Consider the following 7717-nt stretch of genomic DNA (forward strand, 5'->3'; position numbering starts at 1 on the left):
TTTTTTACGTTTGCTGCTTCCAGGTGTTTCCTCCTTTTCTTCCTTTTCAGCTTCTTCTGCATTTATGATTCCGTGTATCAAATTTTCTTCGACATCATTTAATTCTTCCGGTTCTGGTTGATATTCCGGATCTGCAACACTGTCCCAAGAATCGTCATCAAAGTTACAAAGCTCCAACTCCAAATTGTCTTCTTCCTCAGATTCTAGTTCAAGTATTGCATCGAAAATATTTTGTTCTGATAGCCCGCGACCTGCCATTTGTATGCTCTGTAGTTTTCTTTACGGTAACATAATACAAAACATAAACATAATTGTCATAATTCAGCACAAAATATATTTTTTAGACACGTAGTAAGTTACTGATAAATAAATTTGACTCACACAATTTAGTACGTAAAGGGTACCGATGAGTAAATTTTACTCACTAACTTTTTTTAAATTGTCCACAAGCGCGATAAATCAAACAACACCATTCAATGCTTGCGGCAGCCGACTAATGACAGAGTGGGCCAAGCACTGCTAGTGGCTTGACTTTCAGTGTGGCCAACCTGCAGATTTACGAACAAATCTATTCCCTATGTGAGTAAATTTTACTCACAGTACCCTTCTAGGGTTAAGCACACCGAATGCTTAGGTACATATGTATGTATGTATACACTATACACTCAAGAATGATAGAATACAAGATTGCGCCGATTGCAGCAGAATTCGTGAGAGTAATTTTAGCGTGACGTCATCGTAGAGTTGACAACTAAGAGCGGCGATAATGAGGGCGACTAGTGATGTGCTGAATTGTCCCCAACACTCGGTACCCAATACTTAAAAAAACCCTCGCCATTATATGCATTTCGGGTTTAGAAAAAACTTTCATTACTAATTTATTTGATATCGGCTAAAACACTTGAACTTATCGCCACAGAAAAATATTATTTTATCAGTTTTAACCTTAGTCGATCCAAGGTTCAAGAAAAATGTTTTGACGGATGAAGAAGCTTTTCAGTGGGGAGATCTAACCAGTTAGCGACAAGTTTCGGATCGATATCGTACTTGTTGGTGTAACAATATTTCATATCATAGGTCAACAAACCCGATACCGATTCGAAAATTGTCGCTAACTGGTTATAGAATCTGCCCCTAGGCCTCCAAAAATGATATCGTCCGATTCAGCTGGAACAAAAATGCTTCAAACAAGTGAGAGTTTCTCTGCGTTATGGCCTGGAACCGACATATATACATCTTTCATTTTAATCAGTATTAAAAGCTCTATTGGCTCTATTGGCGAGTCTCCCCTGAGCCGTTTTTTTCCATATCTTTGGCCTGTGTGCGCTTTTATTTGAAATCTAAATGTTTTGGTACCGAGTATCGAGAGTATTGGATACATTTTAAATCGTTACCGAATATCGATCAATACTTGAAAGTATTGACTGAGCACATCACTACTGCTGTCTTCTCTGCTATGACGTCACCAAAACAGCTGATTCTGTCAAAATCACTGAGAGCCGAGTAGCGGTATCGTCATCGGCGCCACCTCTGTATTCTCTCCACCGTGCTATACACTAATATCCTACATTAAGATGGAATTCATTTACTGAATAAAATGTAAGGAATAGGTAAATTAAATCTGCCTTATCATGAGTTTCGCCTGAAAAAAATTCTCCCGAAAATTTGTTACCCGCCCATAGTAAAACCATGGAAACAAAAAGTGGAAAGTGAACCGGTTCGGGGAAAATGAAACTCATGATAAGGCTGAATATGTTTTGCTTTGTTATAAATGTATTGAAATTAATTAATTAATAAAAACGTGAGGAAATGGATATGTATATACACTTTTTACTGAATCAAAAAATTATTAAACATGATAATAAAAACTTGGCGCTTTAGTTTTGGAAAAATTGGCTTTTTCTGGTGGCCTGATGCCACACTGGCTCAGTTGTCGCAAAAGTACACATAAATACACGCATTTTTACATGAAAATAAGTGTGTAGTGGTTAATATGTATACGTTGCCATCTCCGTACAGCTCACTTCACCTCGCTAAGCACGCTCGCGTGCCCGCAGTTTGCCCGCGACGACGACTTTGTGCACCTCTGCTGTGCATCCCTACTCTAACTGCCCGTCTCCACAGGATAAAGGTTATATCTTGATACATATGTCAGAATCAGTGTTGCCGCGAATAATTTTTACTGGTAGCCAAATTCCTTTAAAAAAATGGCTAAAAAAGAGCTAAAAAAAAGTCGGTGTGGCTAAAAATGGTAGCTAAAATTTTTTACTTACATATACATATATAAGTATACACGCAAACATTTTGAATGAGTAATGGTATATAAAAACAATGAACTCGAGAAAAAAAGCTAATATTTTATCCAACCAAAAACCTTTTTGTATAAAAGGGGAAATATACATCAGGCTCGAAGCATATAACTTACCACGATGCTGGTACAATATTTATTTCTTTACAAATGAGGTCGAGGAAAGATCGAAATGACTAGAGCCGAAATTTCATAATTTTTCTAGCATTTTGTTAAACATTGTTTTTTTTTTTAATTCACAACTGCAATATCGTGAAGTTAATCTTCCACAAACACGACTTTGACTCATATAGTGCCAGAAATTTACGCCAAAATACTTTTTACTTAGAAAATTCAGCTAATTTCACCACTCACGACACCAGGGCATGAATCACGTATGACGACAATCGTCTGAACGATATCGTGTCGAGATTGCCTTGCTTCATAAAATCAAAAATTGTTTGATCGTTTGTGCGATATCGTCAACTCGATTCCAGTTTTGCTTCACGTAACAGTAACAGTAACACGTAACAGCAACACAAATGCATAAATCAGTGTTTTGACAACATCGTTTTGTCAGTATCGTTTGAACGACTATCGTTTCAAAGTAACGTGATTCATGCCCAGCATGCTGGTACAATCATAAACTTTTCAAATAGTTTTTGAAGTCGCACCAGTAGCTGGTACAATCACACCACAAGAACATACACGGTCAATCGACTTGATGGGCCATTTAGCAAATTAAGCATATTAAGGGCCGTAAACTTATTTATTTTAAACTATAGTTAAATCGTTAATAGATAAGTTAACAGCCCTAACACTTTTACAGTATGTATGTATAAAAACGTAAGGAACATACAATACATATATGTATATATATCAGTCTTTCTTAGTTTAAAAATTCATCTCTTACATAAATGAAAAAATTAGACCGAATTAAGCATATACAACTTTTTTATGCCAAGTATGAATAAATTCTCCAAAGGGCTAAAAAAAGGGCTAGGGGCACTTTTAAATTTAGGTGGCCAAAAAAAGTATGTGGTAGCTAAATTTAGCCACCAAAGGGCTAAAACGGCAACACTGGTCAGAATATAATTTGCCAATGGAGACCGCTCATTGCCCTTCGAGAGCAATATATATCAGAGCTTATATCTTGTCATCTATTGCCGGTAATTTGGTAGTTTGACAGCTACATTTTCATTTGCACGAAAACTTCGTGGCTGCAACATCATTATTATTTTAATATAAAAGCAAAAATTGAGCTGTTTCCTGTTATAATATTTGTAATTTGTACTTAGATGTAAAATAGCCTATTTTCTAAATTTTTTAAGCGGTTAATTCCGCCAAAAATACATTTTCAAAGCTATCTTACAAATTCTTATATCAAGAAATAAAAAGCCCACACAAATATTGCCACTGATATAACTTATATCTAGCGTCCAAAATGACAGCAATAAATTTTATCCTATGGAGACGGCCAGTAATGGATTGCTTTTCAAAGAAGATGCTGAAGCATAATAAAGCTCTGAACACATCGAAGACGGCATCACCACACGACACGGCATTCAGGTTTTATCTACATAATCTAAACGCCTTGTCGACGGCGACATGATTTTTTTAACGCGGCAGCGACACATGAATTTGTTTGAGTTTAACATAAAAGAAGAGGAAGAATCTTACCTGTCGCTAGAAAAATAGAAATAGATCCAATCTGGTCACAGCTACATTTTTGGCTAGTCGCAGTGTTGCCGTGTCGTCGCCAAAACAATTATCTACATAAGAGTACGCGTTAAAATAATTTGACAGCTGTGGTCCGTAGCCCCTCGTTTCCAATGTGTTTCAAGCTTAAGAGTACGTGTTAAAATAATTTGACAGCTGTGATGCGTAGCCCGTCGTTTCCAATGTGTTTAGTTTTGCGCTTCCGATACATGATTGAATCACAAGATCTGACAAGCTGAAGCAAAAGAAAAAAGTAATTTTGTGGTTGACGTTTGTAATTTCGGCGCCATGTTATTTTCTTTGAACAGTAAACAAAGAATACGAAGACGAAGCATAAAGAACAAAATGCAAGCAATTTTGTAGCACATGTTTGTACTAACTAATTTATTATTTTTCTGCGGATTTTTGCAACCAATTACCGCGCAGTTCATTCTAATTACATTTGCACAAAAAATTTATTGAAAATCCCTTAAAAATCACTGAAGTAAACCACCTACAAAATACACATAAAGAAATGAACGTCACAAACCTGTTTGTCAATTGCTATTACAAATGACTGCTTCTCAACCGGTCAGATCTGTAGCTCGTTTCTGTAACAATTCTCTATCAAGGCGAATTGAGATATGAATTCGCCGCCCTGTTCTCTACTGCTAATTAGTAGGTGAGAGTGACGTATTTTCTCTACCAGTAGAGAAATAATCGGTGTTCTAATTGGTTCATGCTTCTGATACAAGTACTTTTTTTCGAAACTACTTGGATCGTAGTAAAAAGTATCGAGTACAAAAAAACTTGATAAATTAAGAAAACAATCGATTTACTTGGATCGATTCATCCCTATAACCACTAGCTCTAGTTCTAGAAACACTTTGCCACCGCATAATACCATGTTCTGACCGACAACGAAAACACCTTGAAAACGAGTTTTGAGATTGTGGGCTGAAGGCTGTCCACACCGATTGTTGGTGTTTTCGTTGACATTTCTTACATCCTTTGTTTACAGTTTTGCTACACAAAAACAAAACCAAAATACTTTTCCTTCAATTTATTTTCATTAACAACTTTTTACTTCAATGCTTACTTCATTTTGGCCAGCCAATTAACAGTAAATCCAAAATTACGTATTAAAGATGATAAAATATGACTTCCACTTCGATAAATAATCGAAAATAATAGTGCAGACACCGATTGGAATGAGTGGAACGTGAGTTTTCAAGTGGTTTTCAGCGAAAACTAGTTTTCGTTTGACAGATTTTACATGGACGAAAACACAAGTTTTAGGTCGAAACCCAGTTTTACCAACGAAAACATGTTTTCGATGTCGGTCAGAACACGGTATAACAGCTGATGTCAATCATATAAAAAAAAAAATAAATACGAAAAGATGAAGCTGATGCCAGATACAACTTTGTAGCTTTGCGTGACATTTATAACTTTGCCAGCAAAGCGCCAGACGCAAAAGGTATGCCACAATGAACACCAAGAAAACAATTTTGTACCGCCTTTTTACTCGTCAAAGTTGCTGTGTATTTTATATATTTTTTATAAAATTATCAGCAATGGCGCATATTCATAGTCATATTTAGTACTCAACTAAGGGCTGGTTACTCAATGTCTGGTTAACACTAATATCCGGTTAAACATTGTTATCGACGTATTCGACTCCATTCATATAACAGGGAGTCGGTAACGTCGATAAAGATGTTTAACCAGAGATTAGTGTTAACCAGACATTGAGTAACCGGCCCTAAGTCGAAACTATTCTAAGTCACAACTAAAGCTATTCATAGTCGCCTTAGTTTCGACTTTTCTGGCTAAGTACCACCTAAAAATTTAGTTTCGGCTGCAGTTGCAACTAAGTCGTAACTAGGAAGAAGTATTTTATCAAATTAAGGGAAAACAGACGAAATATGTAAAAATTAAGTTGGTAGAGGGTGATTTTGATAATATTGAATAATCTCCAATTAAAATTTACAAAGATCGATCCATTTTATTCGGAAGATGAAATTAAATGCGTATTACAATTCAAATAAAGCTAAATCAAAAATTTATAATTGGAATAATTTATATAAATTCTCAAATAATAAGTCAGTTTCACGCTAGTTCGTTTAAAGTAAATTTGTGCATAACATTTAGATATCTACTATTTGTATGTTTCACAGCATGCTTTCGATAAACATCGACTTCACATCACTGCGGTTGTTCTGGCTATTTCACACAATTAACAAGAAAAGATACCTTATTCTTTTGCATAATCATGCAATGAAAATAAAAATTACATTAACGGATGAAAAAACTTGACATTATTTAATAAAAATGTAATTTTTCCAAAATATCGTAAAGAAAAATCGATACATTTTCACACTCGTTTTGCTATATCGTAAACTAAGTCGAAACTACTTAGTAGAAGTCTGAAATGCGACTATGAATAGAGGTAAATTTTAAGTTGGTACTTAAATTTAAGTTGCAACTTTGTTAGTTTCGACTTAGTTGCTGGACTATGAATACGCGCCAATGTAATTAAGTTTTATGCATGAAAACTCGAATTTGGACGAAACAAAATAAATATTAAGCCGGCTGATTGTCAAAGCGCGCAACAAGATGGGAGTGGGCCATGATTCAATAGGTTCATTCCTTATCTTTTTGGACGAAAATCTGAAAAGTGTCAAAATGCCAAAGCGTAAGCAAAATGCGCTCACTAAAAGAAAATAACAGGAAAAGTAAAGGAACGCAAAAAACCAAATTTTTAGTCCAAAGAATGGCAACAACAAAGCTAACGTCAAATAAGAATGGAAATGTATGTACAAAACACATTCACACAAGCACAAGCACAATAAACACTTACTATATCAATTATTTTTTGCCTCCTTCCAATTTCAATTCACTTTTTTTGCTTTTTAGATTATTCTCACTTTTTGCGTTTCTTTAATTTCCGAAACAAAGCAAAACACGATAATTTGACACCAGCGTGCCCATAAGAAGAAGCATAGCTTCTATCGCTATGACTTGTAATTGATGCGCCTTGGTGTTGCATCATGATTCAATAATTACAGGTTGTAGCAATCGTACAAAAACAACATTTACCGTTGGTATGAACTCACTGTGTCATCAGCATCTTCTTTATCTATTCATATTCGTATGTATATGTATACCCTGCATACCAGGATTTCATAGAATTCTGAAGGGTTTCACAATTTTTTATAAGCTTTTATTTAACTTGGTCATCCCGCGCAAATCGTGGAAATTTCCAATCGATTTTAAACTAACTTCCCGACAAGTTAGAGACTTGAAATTTTCAGCATAGTTCCAATCACGATGACAATGCAATTTAAAATATAAATGAATTCCCTATATGGTCCAGGGGTCTTGATTCAAAGTCGGTCAAAAATTAGTAAAATTTATGGCTAACAGAGCGTAATTTGCCAAAGAACGTAAAACCAGAGCAAAGCTATTTATGGCAAATTCTAGATATCAACCTAGTCTAGATATGAACCTCGTTGTAGGCATCATATCAAGGAGATACAATTAGAAGACTCGAGAAGTTTCCCCGCCAGAAGAACTTTAATATTGCGCCTAAATATATGCCATGCTACAGCGGAAGTGGACGACACGCCATTTCTTTAAATGAAATTAACTGCTGCTATATGTATGTATGTACATATGAATGTTTATACAAAACGTAAGGAAACAACATTTTGCTTGCATAGTCTTCTG

General features: G+C 35.4%; 1 protein-coding gene across 2 annotated transcripts in view; it reads right to left on the reverse strand.

Annotated features, from left to right (window-relative positions):
* The window catches only part of LOC108365312 (uncharacterized), a 25570-nt gene extending 20945 nt beyond the window's left edge, over positions 1-4625 (reverse strand). The window contains exons 1-2 of one of the 2 annotated variants that reach the window (XM_017619310.1): positions 4536-4625; positions 3968-4241 (exon numbers count right to left, since the gene is read on the reverse strand). The gene's annotated coding sequence lies outside the window, so the exon portion shown is untranslated. The remainder of the gene's footprint in view (positions 1-3967; positions 4242-4535) is intronic. The other variant, XM_017619312.1, reaches the window with a different exon arrangement.
* Positions 4626-7717: the final 3092 nt, after the last annotated feature.

The sequence above is a fragment of the Rhagoletis zephyria genome, unplaced genomic scaffold, assembly GCF_001687245.7.
Source record: "Rhagoletis zephyria isolate East Lansing unplaced genomic scaffold, Rhagoletis_zephyria_1.1 Rzeph_scaffold_01835, whole genome shotgun sequence".
In the NCBI taxonomy this organism is placed as follows: Eukaryota; Metazoa; Arthropoda; class Insecta; order Diptera; family Tephritidae; genus Rhagoletis; species Rhagoletis zephyria.